The 20,648-nt window shown below is 44.1% G+C and overlaps 1 pseudogene across 1 annotated transcript in view; it reads left to right on the plus strand.

The window, feature by feature from the left end:
* The first annotated feature begins 5,314 nt into the window (after positions 1 to 5,314).
* Positions 5,315 to 20,648, plus strand: part of LOC146190934 (cytochrome P450 3A4-like) — a 39,963-nt pseudogene continuing 24,629 nt past the window's right edge. Inside the window, exons 1-6 of the transcript XR_014706342.1 lie at positions 5,315 to 5,373; positions 15,001 to 15,097; positions 16,157 to 16,209; positions 18,238 to 18,334; positions 19,195 to 19,320; positions 20,099 to 20,336. The product of XR_014706342.1 is annotated as a cytochrome P450 3A4-like (transcript). The remainder of the gene's footprint in view (positions 5,374 to 15,000; positions 15,098 to 16,156; positions 16,210 to 18,237; positions 18,335 to 19,194; positions 19,321 to 20,098; positions 20,337 to 20,648) is intronic.

Consider the following 20,648-nt stretch of genomic DNA (forward strand, 5'->3'; position numbering starts at 1 on the left):
TTACAACCGTCCTGTCACCTCTTCTCTCGTGATCGCCTTTTTTGTGCACATACCTTGCCATCCACCAAAGCACGCACGCACATACACAAACGAGCGCCTAATAGGTGGAGCGAGTGCCGACGCTCTTCGCACTCTTTCCACGTGAGCAGCTTGCTCGTTGTCCACGCTGTGCGCGTACTTCTCCGGAGGTGGCAGCGTCGAGATGCTGGCGACAGCGGTGCTACTCGCCTTGTGCGTATGCCTCATCACAGCGCTTTTCATGTGAGTAATGAAAGACGGTGGCTCCCGCCCTTGGCTACAACGAGGGGAAGTCAGGCCATATGGAGGCTGCTCAGGAGCTCAGACACTAGCGAAATGAGCGCCGGCAAAGGCGTCGACAACATTATATGCCATAAAATAGCGTTTGCCAGTGTCACCTACATTTAGCGATAGTTGCAAAAAAGTATTTTCTCGTTCCCTCAATGAAATACTAACCCGAAGCAGCACTGAGGTATGACGATATCCTTGTTCCTTTTTTTTCAGCTGTTATTGCAAACTCATCGCTTTTTACTTCTCGATATAAATTGAATTGCGAGATTAAAATCGCTGTTAGATTTTACAGTGACATCATAATGATCTGTTTGTTTGGACGCCCTTAATCCAGTATATACAGCCTTTATTGACTGCCCTGGAGAAGACTTCTTCGTGGTAAAATTTGCTTGCATGGGTTAGATTTGTTGTCGATCTTCCGGCTTATAATTGCAAATCTTGTGCCCGAAACCTAGATTTTAAATTCGAACGCCTTTTTGCTGTTTAATTAGAACTCAGGATCCAGATCGATTATGCTCGGAAGTGCGTCGTAGTTACATGATCGTCCGTTCAAAATGATATCTGGGCTTTCTAGTCAATGACGTGCAATGACAAAACACACCTAATATCATGCAGTTTGTTTCTTAAAACACTTTGTATTTTTAATGATTTGTACTAATTTTCTAGTCATCTCGTCACCGAATGTCGATTTTTGTTCAGAGCACCTTGTTTTGTCGTTAGTAATCCGTAGTAAATTTATCTGAGCCAACCGCAGTTGTTCTCAAGCTGCCGTGCTTGTGTTATATACACCGTGTTCCTCTTTTCAGGCTATACATTAAGGCTAACTACCTATACGCAACAAATCATACATTTCAAGGCAACCTTTCATCCGAGGCTACGAACTTACATCTGCAATCTTTCATTCAAAGAGCAATACATTGATACAAAACGTAAGATTTCAGTCAACACTCTTGACTGTGTTCCGGAGAGGATATAGTTACTCTAAAGAAAAATATACGATGAGTAAAGCGAATGTGTCAGTCACTTTATAAAAAAAAAAATGCTCGCGCCTGGGACCCCTAGGCACCAACAAGTTAGGTATAGGAGGACCTAATCGCCTGTTATGCATAAGTGCAAAGAAGGCATCATTGCCGTTTCAGACACAGCCTATAAATAACTTGCAATGCAAGACTTGCATTATACGACTGAGCTTCGAAGCCAAGAACATTCTACGAACTTGTGCTTTTCAAGCAGAGAGAGCTCCTTACCAAATTAAGCCTGCATTCGGGGCCTAACCAACTGAATTCCAAGTCGTAGGAAAGCTCACTGTTCCATGCTTTACCAAAAGAAAACAAACAAAAAAATTCCAAACACTGTAAGGCTTCAGAGGCCCGCCTGATAGCTCCTAAAGGCCTTTGCTTTGCACCGAAGCGAACTAACCGAAACCCCTCTGATTCATCAAGGTTTAGAGCCTTTCTCGATCTCACGCCAAACGGCCTACTTACATAAAAAGCTTCGAAACCGCTCTCTTAGGACAGAATGGGCAACTTCAGTGTATGCGAAAATTGTAATTACTCCTTGCGTTTCTGAGAAGGGGCGAGTCACGGCGTTTGTTATTATCAGAAGACATTCAAAAGGCTTGCGTCATGATGCAAGATTTGAATATTTTAGAAACACACTGGGGGGGGGGGGGGGGGGGGATATGACGAACCTTGATTGAGAGCTCTGGAGAAGAGTTCACAGCCTCAAATATGTCCACAATGAAGAATGACACTACATCATCATTATTGTACCAATGGCCCTGGCGACAGCTATATTGGCATACGTCACACACAATTAACAAACGAATATGCGACTACTGCGACGGCACTGGTTGCCACGAAGTGTATGACACTGTCGCCGGACCGGCACAATCTTAATGCACTAAAACACAGTGAACGTCTGCCCTATATAACTACCAAGGACCGAATCTTGAATACATTTAAGGAACGGGCGAAGTTAGACGATGAAGTACCACTTTTGTGCACGATGGAGCCTTTGCGATTCTCTATTTCCATGTCGTGCATTCCATGACAGAACCATTTTCACATTCCATCGTGTCCGCACTCTAATTGTGTTCAGAAATCTTCCACAGTACGGCGATGCTCCATGTAACAAGGGAGCCACAGCAGTGTCAATTGTCTGTTTCTACTTAAAAAACTAATATATGATGCATTTCTACCCTTCGATCTCAGCTCCGACATATTTGTGTGTGTCCAACGCCACAACTGAGAACATTCGGGGCATAGCAAGCTCGACGCAACTGCGACATACGCTGATGGCATGTGGAAGAGTTAAAAATGGCCCCCAATTACTATCACTTTGGCCTCACAAGTCACCTTTCAAATATTACTCATTTATTGTCCTAAACTAGCTGCACAATGCTGGTTAGGACATGTCTGAAAACAAGGGATTCATACGGGCAAAAATTTAAGTCGTATAGGAAATGCACAGTGTTTAGCCCAACATTTTAGGGAGAGACACGAGGCAGCAGGACAAAAAACTGGTTATATCGCTCAAATTCAGGGCTCATATATGACGCACTGAAGAGGCAAGCGTATGCTAGTCACGATTTCTCGAACGTTACCTTCTTTTTTTCGTGCAGCGTTGTTCTGTTTTATTGCCATAGGCTTCAGCAGTACTCTTTCGTAAGCCGTTAAACACGGACGATGAACTTGTAACGGCGTTCTTCGCTAAAAAACAAAACAAAAGAAAAGACGCGATCAAGCATGTGTGTTTTGACAAAATAAGTTTGAACCCGGCGCAGTCGTTATCCTCTCAAGCGTTCTGAACCTCGTACATCTCCCGGTGGCGTATCGGGCCGGCCTTCATTCGTCGCCGCTGTTGCTAGTGTCCTTACGCCCAGCCAGCCAGGCGACACTGTTCCGGCCTTCACTGAGTTAACGGCGCCGAGACAACGACCTGCCGCTTCGTACTTCAGATAACCTGTTCCCTGCCACACAGCTTGAGGCTTCATACGCTACTCAGAGCTGCGAAATGAAATCACGTTTGTTCTTGGCACACAGCATACAACTCACCTCCATAGCGTTTCGAAAAGCGTCCTATACAAATATCGCAGCAGTCAGTTGCCGATCGTTCTGATGCAATTGAGAATTTTTTGAACAGTAGTCGACTCCGCAAGAAGGGCGACGCGAGCAAGAAGCGAGAGAAAGACAAAAAAAACCAGCAAAAGCATTCTGAATTAAGTTACCCAAATTTGAGTTTAACCAGGAAACATCAATTATATATACGTGCGTAGCGGAATGCTGGAGCAAGAGGCGTAATTGTGGTATATCCTTGTAGAAAGTAGTGCAGCTGGGCATTTTGAGGCCCCGCTCTGGTTCATTACACCCTTCTTCTGTCAGGAAAATCACGCATTGCCGTTCACTGTCATCACCTGCTCATCAGAAGTACTTAGATAAGGAGGTGTCTTCACTGCCTGCGAAGACATCTCGAATTAGGCATAACTGTCGCATAAAGTTCTTGTCTCGTTCAGACTGCAGCGATGGTTGAGCCCCAGTCAGCAGCATTGCCAAATTCTATTTATCAATGCAAACAAGATGTGAGTACCAGATTCCATTTTCGGGTGGACATTACTATGTAGGCTAAACTGTTGGTTGCAATACTTATTACTTTTGAGAGCGTAATCTCAAGCATACTAATGAAGAAGGTGAACTACTTATAAATATACAGGGTAAGGTGTGCAAAAATGTAGAGCTCCTTTCGGCATTTGTTTTTTATTCGGAAAGGGTAAGGATAGGTGCCTGCTAAAGATCATGAAAGCGAAAGGACCTCTGGACGAGGTATACGACTAACGTGAGCACTTTACCTGTGAGTCTCCCTCTATGCCCCCCCCCAACCCCCTTCCGTTCTCTAAAAACAAAACAAAAACAATCTTGTTGAATACACGCGTATATTTTATTTTTTTGGCAGAAGAGCGGGTATGAATAGGATCATCGCGCTCTCCTAAACAAATTGAATCCAAGTTAGCGCTGTATATGTGTTCAACCAGTTTACCGCCATTTCTTCGTTGATTCAATGCAGGTTGAAATATACCGTAAATGGAAAGCTTGCATCCAGCAGCATGCCTTCTTTCTTTATCGTCACATGACGAAGGTCACAGGCACGGGCAAGGGCCTCTGGCGTCTATTCAATTTACTTTTATAATATGGATACGCCTCGATTCGAGATAAAATTAACTGCTTAAGCTCCTTCCCAGAACTTTAGTTGACTGGAGGTAATTCTCTCGGCTAACCGTCCACACTTCTCGACCAGCCTACACCGCTGTCATCGTTCTTGGTCTGCAGAAGCTTTTGATATAGGGAGATGTACTAATACAGATGTGTACTGGTTCACCAAACGCCTGCCGCGCACGCGCAATCACCTCGCACCACTCATGAACATGAGCTTGCAGCGAATAAGGCCTCGGGTAAACCGTTATACGTCGACGAAACTTTTCAGCTGGATTAAACGGCTAAACTGGCGAAGGTTTTCTGCTACTCCTTTCCAATTTAGAGTTTCATATGAGGTTTAGCGTCCCATAACGTCTCCGAGTATGACGACATAGTGAAAGGTTCTGAAGTATCGACCACCTGGTGTTCTTTAACGTGCACTTACACCGCACAGCACACGGGTGCCATGTTTTACGCCTGCTTAACACCTTAACGACAGCGCCCCCACGGCGAGGCACTTTCCAATTTAATCGCACTGCCATATACAATTTTCCAAGAGTTTGCTTTGTGATCATGCGAAAATGCAGAGGACTGAGTATCAACGTAGCTTGCATTTTTTTTTGTTTACGGTTGTTCGAGCAGCGCAAGATTATCAAACTGGGTATCGCAAGCACGCAAGATAACTCGCTAACAGCCGAGCGCCTCCTGCGAGTGGTAACAGTGCGCAGCTCTTTGGTCTCCACACGCAACCCTGCCAGGCCGGTTTGCGCTAGATCCCCGCTCCAGGCGCACCGTGTAGTGTCGTCAGTGCCGATATGCTGGTGACGGCGGCGCTACTTGGTTTCGTCGTGAGCCTCGTCACTGCGCTCTTCATGTGAGTAAAAAAAACGGTGGCGCTCACCTTTAATCCCGAGAATTAGCAATCAGACCTCAGTAACTCTTGCTCAGCAACTCATTGGCTGGTGTGGCAACGAAACATATACTTAAAACAGTCATAATATATTATGGAAACGCATGCAGATGTTTTTCTTTCCACTGCCTGAATATGGAATTTAAAGAAATACTGGTTCGTCTGTGGATGAATTAATAACGAAAAGTGGCCGATACGCATATCGACTAGGCCTTGTTTGTGCGGCTTTCCAAGCTTCATTATAGTCGAGGGCACCATCCTGTGTCTACTGCGTTGAAGCGATGGATAGCGGCGTGCGGTACTAACCTACAGTGCATGGCCAAAGAAATATGCCCACAACTGCAGTTCGACGCACCATAAGGTAGCAGTGTCGAAAGGATAATTGTGACCAACTAATTGTGGCATATATATATATATATATATATATATATATATATATATATATATATATATATATATATTGCGAAACCAAGGAAAGTGTACGGGTTTTTTTTTACTGACCTTAATTAGTGTGACAATCAATTTAGAAATAGAGGTAATTAAATACAAAATAGATGGAAGAATAACGCGCCGATGGTGAGAACCGAACCCAAGACATTAGGATCTCGCCTCCGGGGCTCTTACCAACTGAATTACATTGACAGCTGCCCAATCTTCGACTTCTTGTGTCATATATATATATATATATATATATATATATATATATATATATATACAAGAAGTATACGGATGAACAGGCGTCAATGTCTATGCTAAATGTAACCAAGACTTTCCAAAATACGGCCCTACCCCCCCGAATACAAAAACAACACGTGATCACGTAACGAAGTCCTCTTTTCTCTTTAATGCTTTCCTGAACGGCGTTCAGGTGTAGCGCTTTGCGCCGGCGATTGCCGAAGTGATGTGTGAAAGCGAGCGAGCAGAACATCACGATGGAATTTTTCTTCGCGAGGAAAGTTTTCTGCCACCAACATTTCCTGTAGGCTGGTATTTCTTTTTATTTTTTTTTTAGTCTTGAGCGTTTGAGTTTCAGCGGGTTAATTAGAGAAATATGGGAGAGGCCTTCGCCCTGCAGTGGGTATAGTCAGGCTGATGATGAGGATGATGTTTGAGTTTCATTTTACAACTCAGGAACATATATAATAAATACTAATGGATATGTTTACGCTTGGTCACTTCAAAAGCGACGCATCCTTCCTTATCACCGCCGCTTGCACGGTGCGACGATAGTGATTCTCCACCGCTCCCTTTCTATGGCGCGTACGCAGTTCCAGGCGCACTTCTCGAAACAAAACCATCGCAAAACGCCCAACACCATTCGGGAGCGTTTTAGAGATAGATGCATTTCTCTACTTGATCGGGTCGTCTGGGAGCGCTGAAATGACTCAATTATTATGTATTGTTTTCTTTTTGTATTTCGCTGGCATTTTTCGAAGTGCAATAAAAAAAGCTACGTAAATCCTAGCTTAACGGAAATAACGTAGCTACCCGTTTTTCTAGCCAATCTACATATTTTACACCGGCAGTTTCGTGATTGAAACAATAGATCAAAAGTTAAAATTTTTTTCTTTAATATTATTACCCTAAGCAAACGTAAAATATGCCACAGGCTAGTAGAGCCGACTCTCAGGAGCTCTCAGTAGATTTTGCCGAAGTAGGGTGCACTGTATTTTGGAAAAGCTTGGTTGTATACATTTATCTGGGATACCATGCATACATTGCTCTTTTTAATGCCACTATGCCTACCGTGCGAAATAGTTTTGAACGTGCTCATTTTGACGACTCATTTTAAGAAGCCGAAAAACTCCAGATACATATGCACACACGCTAAGAAAACGGTACCCCGCGCCACTCACAGCTGATTTATTGTGGAGAAAAAACATACGTATATACCCACTGCCGGCGCATGTGCGAGGAACACATCATCATGTTGTACGAAATAAACAATGCTCAAAAACATTTTTACAGCCTTATACAAATTTGTTAATGTTCCGACGATGCACGAATTACCTTTTTATTTTGTTGTAGAACGCTTCACTCATTGCCACTCATTGCCACTGCTGCCGCTCATTGCGAGTATCCGCACATCTGAAAAACACGGTTCACAAGTGCGTGAAGAGCAGGATGAGGTACGTTTCAGCAAATTAGGGCATTCTTTATTTTGCTCTACGTTAATTTTGTTCTTGGTCCTGATGCGCTCATTAACACAGCACCCGGCTTGCCCAATGTAGGAACGACCGCACGCGAAGGAAGCTTCATAAACAACCCTTTCAGACATTTCTTGAATGGTCGCTCATGCCTGGTAGCATATCGTCTTTCTTTTTTTTTTTTTTCATCTCTTTTTCCTATTCGATGGCTGAGGCTTCCGAACCTCTGGGGGCCCGAAAAGACAAGTGGCACCCCATGCCTGCCCGCCACGCTCTTCAGGCTGTGGGCCAACTTGTGCCCATACGGCAAGGCCACCGGTATCACTTCTTCTCGAGGGACCTTTACCTTTATTCCCACTGCCTTTTTCTTCATATTCTGTAAGAGGCTTTCGGTGACCTGTGCCTCGGCCAAAACAGGGACCCCAGCTGAAGTCAGCCTGGTGAATTGATTTTCAAAACTCTGCCGTATCTTATGAACGCAAGTGACGTCAGCTGGGTTACCTGATTCGGCCGTGGCACAGATTGCCGAAAGCCTTTATGGCAATGGAAGCACGCATGCATTCCTGCAGTGAAATAATTTGTGTAGCACGGATTAGACTGGTGATTTTTTGTAGCTGAGCATCATGAAAGCAGCTTCTCAGAGTAGTGTTTTGAGTAGTAAATATTTTGTTAATGCGAATCAAACATGTTTGTCAGAAGAGAGGTTCGTTCGGTACGTCTCATTTCTTATGTGCTTCAATGGAATAATAATAATAATAATAATAATAATAATAATAATAATAATAATAATAATAATAATAATAATAATAATAATAATAATAATAATAATAATAATAATAATAATAATAATAATAATAATTGGTTTGTATGAATGGAAAGGTGCAGTATCGTTCACACTTGATTCTGTTTAAACCTGAACCGCGCCGCAAGGGAAGGTAGGAAGGTGGGAGTGAAAGGAAATAGAGAAAAAGATGAGCCGTAGTGGAGGGCTACGCAGTAATTTCGACCACCTGGGGATCTTGACGTGCGCTGACATCGCACAGCATACGGATGCTTCTTCGTTTCATCGCCATTGAAACGCAGCCGCCGGAGGTCGAGATCGAACCCGGGAACTCCGGTACAGTAGTCGCGTGCATTACCACTGTACCACAGGGGCAGGGCTCTTCAAAGGTTGAATTGAAATAATTCAGATTGGTTCTTATACCATTTTGCCGTTCAGCTCCAGCGCCTCACTCCTCGGAATGATATGCCTGGGATCCAAGCACGCTTGCTTTGGGGCGGAAGAGTAATATAGTGCCTGAGTTTACTTGCGCAGACTGAGCAAATGAGTTCAGACTGAGCAAGGCCACACACATGCCCAAATGACGAAAACAAACCGCGAGCGCAAATAAGTGTGCGCCGTTTAAATTCAGCATTCCATAATAATGAAATAATGAAGAGAAAAATAACGGAAGATTAGCATGTTCCGGCCAAATGCGAAGTAGTTCCGCTAGCATGTTAGATTTTATTTTGGTTTGGCTTCGAGGCTCGTTGTCGACAGCAAAGAAGCTTCAACGAAATTGCTAGCTAAGCTTTTGAAACTGAGAGAAATTCTAAGTAAAAAGTTTAGCCAGAATTCAACTCGGGTTACGCCGATTAGGACGTACGAAATCACTGTTTGACATGGGTTCGCTTGGCAGTTAATATCGAGAAACAGGCACAGAGTTTGGCCATGTGTGTCAAACGTCTTTAGTTGGTTTGGTTTTTGGGGCATACTTTTTGATGGCTAGCGCCTCATAGCCAAAGTTGCTTTTGTGCCATAAAACTCCATATAACTAACTTCTCGATGGACACTAGAATTGCAATTCTAATAAGAGGTAGACATGTAAGTTAGAATTCCTATCGAAACTAGCATCCAGCTTAACTAGTACTCGGAGAAGAAATAGGAAACGAAATGGTATGACTCTATCGAGAGCGCTGCATGGATAATGGCAGGTGCGACATTATTTTAATACCAAATAGGGTTCTGGAGGAAGAGGAGAAAACTTTATTGAGGAGAAATTGATGTGTTCTTTGTTCGTGGGAGGACGCTTCTCCTCAAGGCGCCCCAGGGGTGGTCGTCACTCGATGGCGCTCGACGATCTCCTTGGCCCAGGCCGTGATGGCGTGCTGCCGCGGCCTGCGTTAGCGCTAAGCAATGCGGACTCCCACTATTCCGAATTGGTAATCTGCAGCGCCTTAAACCAAGCGCCCATCCTGGCGCCGACGGTGATGTGAATGCCTCGTGCTCACGCATGATATCATCCTGTATATGCGTTCTCTGTCGCATGTTTATCTGAATTACGCGAGTCCGGTGAAAGGCGCCATGATTTTGATTGTTGTGGGTTCTCATTCTAAGTAGTTGGAACTAGTCGCTATAAAACATGCCACTGGGGAATTGACAAAAACGGCGCTGCGCTTATCGTTCAGCAAACTAGGCATCCACAGAACTATAGTCAGCGACAATGGAAGTCAATAAAGGTGCACGTCTATCACTTTTTCACAAGCTGTACCATCACTCAGCACTCCAAAAAAACTTTTTGTGTTTGTCTCCTTCTATTTTTGACCGATGCGATCCTCTTTTCAAAGATAAGCGCTTGTCATATGTCAAACATTTAACTATGCAGATTCATACTACGTACTATAACCGACTGTAACGCTCTTTGATTACATGTATCTGCTGCCATTGACTTCGATAAATTTTACGAACTGATGTCTGTCGCTAACTTCTTAACTTCTTTGGTTTCACTTCTGTCAATTCGCTGGGTGTTGCAAATATTTTCGCTGTTGTGTCCGTGAAGGTGTATGTCTAGTATTAACTTTTTCCTGTCTACTTTTGTGTTCGATCTTGTTTATTTTATTTTTGCTTACGCTCTATGTTGATTATAACTAATAATATTCTCATTCTCTATAAAGGTTATATGTTGTGTTTTTGTGGGTTATTTTTTCTGTTTGGGGTCTGTCTATTTTTGATGATTTGCTTCTAGCCCCCTCCGCCCCCCCCCCCCCCCCGTTTCCCCACCCCGTCCCTCGTTGTAATACCCTCAGCCATGAGAGGCTTAAGGGTATTCTGAATGAATAAATAAATAAACAAATAAATAACTAAATAAATAAGTAAATAATGCAGGTGTCACATAGAGCTTTGTTACTGATGCCGGACGAGCAAATGGCATTCCAGAAGCGACAACGCAACAGGGCACGTCGTCCTGTGTGGCATGTCGTCCTCCCGCACTGCGCTTCCGTGGCTGGAGAACAGCTGGCGTCATAGTCGCAATGGCGACAAAAGAGTCACCAGCAAGATTTTTGATCTGCTCTGGCAATCTTGTGAGGGCCTTCGTCCCGAAACTTTTATTCTGAATCATAACGTTTCGGAGCAGGCTCTGCTCCATAAAGAGTGACTGCCCTGTACCTTAAGTAAAGTAGGTGGTGGTGCTGAAAAACTTTATGCAATGCTAGGAGCCTTAAGGGATTACATCCTAATGACAGGTAGGCTCTTGGCTGCGTGCTGTGGCCGAAAGCTGGTGCTTCCCAGCGACTCCCAAAGCCCAGTCCGTCAGCCGCTTTTGAACGGCCGGTTCAGAGCTGGACACCGTAGCCTCCCATAGCTCGAGGTCGGAGAGTAGCCACGTGGTTGGAGGGCGGAATTCCGAGCATTTGAATATAATGTGTTCAAAATCAGTTCTAGGTGCCCCACACAGGGTACACTGCGGTGAGAACCCTTACAAAAAAGCTTAATGAGTTTCTGGTTAAATGTTAATTACATTTCTCATCATGCACATTAACATTTCTATACATTTTCTTGATGCATATTTAATGAGTTTCACAAGAAAGTTGGCCACCGTGTTTCTGGTTGGTACCTAATGTGTGCATTTCTTGTGTGTTGACCAATGAGCGACTCATGGCTTTCACTTTTGAATAAAAAGTAAAAGCTAAAACATAGCGAAGCACCTCAACTACATTAAAAAAAAAGCTAAAAAATAAAAAAAAATGAAAACTAAGCGAAAAAAAAAATGCACCTCTGGCGCGATTCGAACTTGGTACCTCTTACTCCGTAGCTTTCTACGCTAGCCACTCGGCCACTCGGGGAACTGGTAACGTTGGTACCGTATTTGCTTCTTATGTCTGGACTGCATTCATAACATTGGGACTTAATGTTTCGAAGCATGTTTCGAAGTGTACAGGCCATTGCGGCTGCTCTAACAATTACAACTTCTTGACCATTAGAACTTGCATCTAATTTTCTGGATACCTATGCGCACTATTTTGTCCACTGGAGTCATTTTAACATGTCGAGTTTGGCATCGCAGGTAAATTTATCAGCGCTGGCTCTTCGGTGGTTGCTACCTTGGGCGTAATTTTCGCTGAACACGGAGCTGTAGCACGTACCTTTAAGGAAAAAAAGTGCGACCAAGCTTCAATACCGGCAAGCGCAGCAGCGCCAACACTATTTTACTGGTAACTAAATCTTATTTGTATCTAAACATTTCGGGAAGCGATGCGATGACTGAGGGCTCGGCTAATCTATACGCAGAGCAAGAAGGAGCTCGAAAGCTTAAGAAACACGCAAAATATCATGCATTATAAAGAAGGCATTGCTTCTCGTGCCCTGGTCGCGCATATGCTCCCAGGACGGTCCAGTTCCGAGTCAACGAACGGCTCGGGTTGCGTCCGCGCGTCGTCGTCGGCGCAGGCCTCTCCAAAACGGCCTGCTCGCAGGTGCGAGGAGGCATTGGAAATGGAGCGGCCTTGCGTCCGTTTGCTTGGAGGCGGTGTGGCAGTGCGTCGGTTCGCGTACACAACAATATCCTTGCCCGTAACACCCTCAAGCATATTGTCCAACCACAGCACCCATTCGCTTGGCAAGAAGTGATTTGCAATGGCACAAACACCCAAGACGCAGGGTGTAAGCGTGTTTTGAATGAAACAAATGTCCAAAAAGTTGTTTTTGTTTTTACAGTGCATGCTAAACAGAAATGAAAACATAGTAAAGAATATACATTCGCTTAGTGATGTATAATTTCCCTCATTTGAGAAAGTCAATGCATTTCCACATTAGCTCCTATACAAAAATACTGTTGTGTTTTCCAAGTACAAAACTTCTTGCGTAATCTCAAATGAAAGTCTGTTGCGGATCTCATGTTAAAACACATAAAAATTGTTTCTTAGGCAACATCCTACATATGCTAATCAGAAATGAAAACATAGGGCTCTGAAAGTGTGCAGTTAACAAAGAAATAACATATATTCACTTAGTGATGTATACATTTCCTCATTTGAGAAAGTCAATGTATTTCCACATTAGATCCTACCCAAAAATACTGTTGCGTTTTCCAAGCACAAAACTTCATGTGTGATCTCAAAGGAAAGTCTGCCGCGGATATGATGTTAAAACACATCTAATCTTGAATCTCCTTTGAGTGGTTGATGACTCATCAAAAACACATTACGTGGGTAACAGAAATTCAATATCCATTTTTGTAAGGGAACAGTCCTGGATGGATCAAAGCTAAGAAAGCAGGGGATGGGAATCTACGGGACTGAAGCTGGCGCCACGTCACCTGTTGTAGCTTGGTCAGAGATTTGTGAGGCGGAGTGTAGATGATTCCTTGATCGCGGTAATGGAGAGAGATTTCGTGATATGATACTATGCGCTCGCTAGCATCTCCCCATCGGTGGCAGTCTCTGCTCGGCCGATGTATCCTCGAGCAAAAGAGTGAGATGCTTCGTTGCCTGGGTGACCCGTTTGAGCGGGTATGAGTAAAGGAGGGAGGATAGGAGGGAACGGCGAAGGTGGCGTATTTTATTGCTTTGTGAGTGGCGGAGAAAGCGGGCCAGGAACCAGCATAAGTACACCTCTGGCTACTGTCCACACTGCCCCTTTCCTCCCACCTGTACCATCTAAGCGACCCCAAGTAGCCGCTGAAGAAGGATACCAGCACGCCCCGAAACGTCGGGATTTAGAATTAAACTGTTTCATTATAGATTTCCCTCATTACTCTATAATGAAACTGAGCTGGCTGGCAGTTCTGTCAAAATGTGTATTTCTCAAAATAAAATTTTGGGGACGCCTAATGCACCTTAGGAGGGCAATGCGACAGCGGTGTGTTCTGGATTTATTGAACGGATGAAAGATGACGGAGACGACCACGTGTAATGCACAGCGCGAGAGTCTCGCACTTAAACTCGCGGGCTGTTTGGCTGCTTTGGTGACGTAATCATCTTGTGTCGTAACAAGCAATGCCGCACTATTATCGCCACCTTAGGATCAAAGCTCACACGCAGACATGACTTCTTTTATTTTACTTTTATTCAAGATGAAGAGACCGCACGCAGACACAATGCGAAATCGGAGGCGTGCGAGCTATAAAGAGCAAAATATGCGACTCACGGTATCGCTGAATTCCTGCAGAAAGACCTGCATGACCAAGAAGTGCGGGCTTTTCAGATTGGCATGACCATTAGGCAAAACAAGGGCGAGTGGGAGAGCTCACTTTCTCCCAAAAACTTGATTCGCGATTAAGCACACTTAAGACTTGATGCCACGGCATTGTTATATGGTCATTATACATTATTTTTAATATATGTAATTCTTTACTAATCGCTAGTTTTAATTAAGGGTGATAATCAGTAGGGCTAAGAAATAGGACTAGTATACGTTTAGGGACTCTAATGACGCCATTCTACACTGGGACGTCTTCAAATGCACATTAAAAAAGGTCGATCACTAACTCATCATGGAAATTTCTACCTTCCAATTAAAAACGAAGAACATGATCATATGTCCTGAGCATTCAGAGCGTTTCAAGAGAGGAGTGGCACTCGTGCATGCGGTTGTGAATATTCGCCTTGTATGTGACAACTTTATAGAAAGGGTGAAAAACATGCGCGGTCTTCACAGAGATCAATCATGGGACCCTGAATTTTCGGGCCTATTTTATAATTTGTTTACTGAAAAAAAAAATAATGTTTTTCTATTAGCTAGGCTGTTGGTCAGCAGATCTCTATTCTCCTCATTTGGCGCACGAGGCAATTACTGACTGCTTTTTGAAGGCACGATTTTTACGCCTTGAAATAAGCGTACATTCAAGTCTGCACAAGTGTGTGCGCCTTTGTCTTGCTGGAAAAAGCACGAAAATTCGCGAAAAAGCAGATAAATATGGGACTAGAGTTTACTGTAAGAACAGGCGTTCCTAATGTTTCTTTGCTTCTGCGGTGCACTGTCTCTTTTATCAATACTAGAGGAATATGACTAAGATGTCTGAAGTCGCAATTCTAAAACAACTAAAGATGTTCCAAAAAATCATGCATTTAATCTGGCGTGCATGCTTACGCGCTAGCCAATGTTATAGTTTTCATACGCTCTCAAAAAAAGCACAAATTAAGCAGCTATACACAAGGTCGTTTCGATGCTTTGCTCTAATTTCAGATGGCGCCGAAATCATTTCAATTACTTCAAGAAGCTCGGCATACCAGGCCCGGAACCGAATCTGATATGGGGAAACCTTCGGGAATACCACTCCATGGTAAGATGGAACTGGAGGGAAAGTGCATATTTCTTAATTTCTTACAAGTAGAAGGGCGAATACTTGTTTATTTACATTGTTAGGATGAGTAGAGAAGAACTAACAATGGGGGCCCGAAAACACACACAGTTTTAAAGTGTTCATGTTCCCCAGATTCCCTAGGTGAAGGGCGGGCTCGTCGTTGAAGGAGTGTCCTTATCACTTTAATGTCCCTCACATTAACACACTTTCACTCTAGCAGGCATGCCCCCTCGAAAGTTTAGACTTGGTGGTGATTAGGAAGCCGTTGTGGCGTTGTAGATGGCAGCACACGAGGAGCCCGGTGTCTGCCGGCATCTCATGGCACACACCTGCGCCGAACGGGCAGCCGCGTGCCGTCCGCAAGAGGAATTGGGAAGCGTAGCCAGCGACGACCCCGTCTGTCACTCCGCTGGAATTCTAAGAAGAGATGTCCGCGTGGCCACTTTGAGGGTACCGACCTATGCGGGAGACACCTGGAGCACTTGAACCTTCCAGATGTCCCGTAGTTGGCCGCTGTCGCCGGCCGTTGGAACAATCCCGCGTTCATTTCCGCCTTTCTTTTGTGATGGCCACTGCAAGTCGCGCCTCGCCGTTGCCGCTCCTGACTGTTACTATCTCTCGGTAGGGACTTCTTGCCTTGATGGTAAAAAGCGGCAGCTTCCGCTTCGACTCGATGTCGTCATCCTTAACACTCCGTACTAACACAGCAACTCTAGCCAGTAATTAAGCTGACATTATCCCCCCTTATGCTCTGCCCAGGCAGTCTTAGCTAGATCACAATTTGGTTGTTGCAGGCATGGGCTATTTTCAGTCACAGCAAACGCACAGTGCGGAATGATCTCGGACTCGGTGGTCGATGCTTGACAGCTCTATTGGTGACCGCGAATTCACGCGCTTGAGCGTTCATGTTAAAACTGCGAGCGGTTGGTGTGCCTTTTAGTAAATGACGGGAAAAAATATACAAATACAACAATAAAAATATAAAGCGGCATGTACCTGTTGAATGTTACCTCGATCTCTGTTTTTGTTTTTCGACAGGAAAGTTACAAGGTCCTGGGGAAATGGATTGAAAAGTATGGCAGCGTGTTTGGGTAATGTACCTTGTAAAACTCATTTTGTTTTAAGACAATGAGACAAGGATATAAAAATTACAGGATTGCACTAGGCTTCTCTTAAGAGCGAAAGCCTTTCCTCCTTTTTCTCTTATTCTGTCTACCTCTTTTCTTCTTCCTCTATCTTGCGTGTTTGTTTATTCGCTATACTTTCAGTACTTTCTTTTCTTTGGATTCGTCTTCTGAACCCATTGCGACGTCCTTACCGGGGAAATTATGTTCACGTCAGAACCTATTGCGACGTCTAGCTGACACATCTCGCGGAATCTCGTGGGCACATCTCGCAGATGCGAGATATTCACCATGAGCCCAGAAAGTCGTTCGCCTTAAAACTCGCTTTAACTAAGCCGTACGAACGCACTTGTAAAGTCAAGGAGCCGCGTGTCATACTCCTGATCAAGGTTTGTTGGGAGGCTAGGTTCTAAGTTCATCCTCTCACTTGAAAGGCGAATCATGAGTTGACCGTCGCCTGCTAAATCAGCCATAACATATGGCTTCGCTCATGTCACACAACTCGAAGAATAGTCAGTGTGCGGGTGTGTGACTTTTCAACTACTACTGCCCGTGATTCTCGCTCCTACCGCCAATGCTGACATCGTAGAAGTTTTGAAGCGGAAACTCAACTTATTACGCGTAAAGTTCAAGGTCACGTTGCTTTGGACGAGTGACATAAGTATGCGCCTAAATGCATGACTCACTAGCTCGCCTGGCGTGCCTAATCCCGCTACTCGCAGCTGGCTCGCCGCCGCATTATAGTATATAAAAAACAAAATCAACTGGTTTACAGGAAAGTAAAGGCGCAGAATATGCAGCCCATATCTGCGCACACGAATTCAGAATTCAGAACCAAGATTTCAGAATAAAACTTTATTCAACGCAATGACTGGATACAAAGATTTTTGTAAATACAGGAGGAGGTCCCAAAGCCAATGGCTGCACAGGGGACCTCCTTTTACAAGCATGCAAAACAAAAATGATTAAGTACGAACAACAGCGGGTGGAAACTGCAACTGCTATGTAATATAAATTAGAACACAAAGTAATACAAGATGTCGTAAATATAAACAGAACATAAACTGGGAACACGTTACATAAATGTCAAACAGAGGCAAAAAATTGAAAGTGGGATAACTATTTCTTATCAATGAAAACTAAGAACACGCAGTAAAGAAAAAGGAGGAGATGGGAATGAAAGAAGAATGAAAGAAAGGCCGTAGTCGAGGGTTCTAGAATGATTTCCTACGAATCTGACATGCACTGACATTGCACAGCACGTGTACGCCTTTACATTATGCCTGCACCGAAACACGGCCGTCACGGTCGGGTTCGAACTGTGGTACTCCGGTTGAGTAGCCGCACGCTCTCTTAGCATCGCTGTTGCTTCTAACCACGTGACTCACCGCCTACACAAAAGTGAGGCAGATACTGCGCCTTCCTTCCCCCTAACATTTAGCCCAAAGAAAAAAAAAACGCTGAACGGAAAGGCTGTCAAGGGCTATCAGGTCTACTCTCAAGGAGACGCTTGGGCCTCCCTCTAATTGAAAGTGTCAAACAATGGGCGACTTTGCTGAACCATACACAGTCATACTTAATAAACCTTATGCTCTTATCTCTAGGTGCAAGCCATGCTTAAAGCCCGACAAATTTTTGGAGACCAAATCAGACAGCTGCTTCTGTCAGGCCTAAACATAACATTGCCGCTATCGAACTGCCTCATATCTACTGTCGGGCAAGCAACACCTCGGGCAGCAAAAAGTTTTTAACAAGTGGATGCGACAGTAAGATCAGGGCTCATTACTGGTTATCGTTTCCCGTTATTATAAAGTCCAGTATCCTCTAGCAAATAGCCTTGATGCTTCAATTCGAGATGGTCTTTGCTCACGTTAAAGGAATGCACTAGTCTCACCAACGCTCCCCCCCCCCCCCTCATCCCTCTCCCTCTACCTTAGCCTAATCTGAAACCAAAAAAATATTAGAATTTGAGTTTCTATGGCTTTCGTCCTGCAGGTTTTTCAATGGTGATGCGCCATTCGTCGTGCTCAGTGACATCGACTTCATAGAGTACGTGTACGTCAGGAATTTTCCAAACTTCGTCAACCGTGGTGTAAGTGCATCGTGTGTACCTGCTAATTGACGTGCTGTCTTTGCTGAAAGCCGAGGATCATATCGATGGCATCAGAATATCATTCCTGCAACACGTGTCGCACTCCTGTTGTCGCTGAAATTATCTTTGCTTCTTATAGTTGACAAAAGAAAACCCCTTCGTCTACCGGCCATTTTGAGGTTAAGCGGCACATTGATCCGAACTAGAATAGCGGTAGTAGGAGCAAAGTACACGAGCGTAAAACCATTCGTAGCATCGTTCACGTAAGAATCGTTTTCTTCGCGGAGTTGTTTTCTAATCTTAAAAAAAACTAATTTTCCGCGTTGTTTTTTAATAGCGATTTTAAAGCATGCACAACTTGAGGTTAAGCAGGAACGTTAATGCTCATACGTCTGAAAGAAGCTGCAGTAATTTTATATCATATCTGCACACTTTCCGGTAACGCGAACTGTAGGCGGGAAAGAGGCCGGGGGGGGGGGGGGAGGGGAGGGGAGAGAGCTTGAGAGGAAAAGATAATCAACAACACCTCCCTCTCAAAGCGTTATTAATTACGTCACGTGTAACTAATACATCTGTTTGATGTGTTATATGCGACATCTATAGCGGCGAAAGCGGTATCCCATATTTTGTCTTGTTCTGTAGGGTATAAAAGATTCATTTTGTCTGAAAGTCTGAATACGATAATTGATTGATGCAGATCACCTTAATGTCCATTTAATAGAATTACTAATACGCTTAAAAACCATTCTGCATAGTCTATGGATATGCATTTTCCCCAATTTACAGCGTTGGCCGCATTATTCGGCTATCCGCTTTGTAAGCTATTTCATGGCTTACTAATATAGCATTCGGCTTTTCAGTTCACCATGATGACTGACCAGATGCACCCTGTCATCGGAAAAGCATTGATGCACATTGGAGGCTCCCAATGGAAGAGGCTACGAAGCGCTGTGGCTTACAGCATGAGCGCCGCAAAATTAAAAATGGTAAGCCTTGGTGCCCTGGTTGATGAGTGCGACGTCTGTGTCTTTTCTCTTTGCACTGTCATAATAATGGTGCCGAAAATTAACATATTTACATTTTAATGCTGTACTAATTGGGAGAAAATTTTCACGCACGCGCAATAAGGAGTCGAAGCACATAGCATTTTATTTTTTAACCGATGTAAGGAGGCTATAGTGGTTGATCTGACGTGAGCTGCGGAACTTAAATAATCTGCAAAGAACACGGCACTTTTATGTCAAAAATGCTTTTCTCGTGCTCTGGCAACTTTCATCTCCGATGCTTAGATTTTTGATCAACTGTGGCCAATTATGCTTTGTTGAACAGGTACTTAGAATAGGTTGCCATACATACAATCCATTAGACGAAAAGTGGCGTGTTTATAATCGACAATGATCTCAGTAATCACACTCGTACCGAATACTATAGGTACTGGTAAGCGGCAGATGATTCCATTGCGGAACAACATTTGTGAAAAATGACTGGCTTACTTATCGTCAACTTTAACTTCAAACTTTTTATAACTAATATGGGAGTCTTTGATGTGATAACGCTGCCTGAAGCTTGATTCGCGCTTTAAAACAGCCGAAAATCTAGTGATAAAGCGTTCTCGATGGTGCAACAAACACCAAAAAGTATTGCGTTTAGCCCAGCCCTCTTTTAAGCGAAGAAGGTATGCTTCGGCGCCGTGAAGCCATTTCTCCCGTTAGTAAGGCCCAGCATTCGACAAATCCTGAAAGTGTTGTTTCCTCACTCACGCAGACCGTTCCATGCCTCGAAGAGGACGCCGATATCTTCTTGAAGTCGCTGGAGAAGTATGCCGACACGGGCGAAGAAGTGCATATGCTACACTTGTACGAGCTGCTGGCGTTGGATTACACGGCCCGCGGTGCCTTCGGAATTGAGGAGCGCTTCCAGGGGAAGCCAGACCATCCTCTCCTTCGCACTGCCAGGGAAACCTTCAGGGGCATCATGAAGGGACCCTTCCACATGATCGCACGTACGTCACGCACCAAGCTGCTGTAAGCCGACGCGCACCGAGGGGTCGCTGAATATACCTGCCTTTTCACAAATCATAGAATAGTCTAGATATGCAGACTCATTTATCATGAATAATATTTTTTAAAAATTCAAATGCTTGCCATGTGTCATAGAATGAGGCTGTATTTTAACTTAAAGGAAGTCATGCAGTCTATTTTCTTCAAGGAGTCGGAGTAAGCTCCAGCTCTTATTATTGTCCATTAGCCACAAGTGTATATGTTACTCCTTTGTAGCCGACAAACCAACTTCTTGTAGTCCTCTTATTCTTGAC

This window comes from Amblyomma maculatum, chromosome 4, assembly GCF_055883805.1.
Source record: "Amblyomma maculatum isolate TAMU_Amacu chromosome 4, ASM5588380v1, whole genome shotgun sequence".
Taxonomy (NCBI): domain Eukaryota; kingdom Metazoa; phylum Arthropoda; class Arachnida; order Ixodida; family Ixodidae; genus Amblyomma; species Amblyomma maculatum.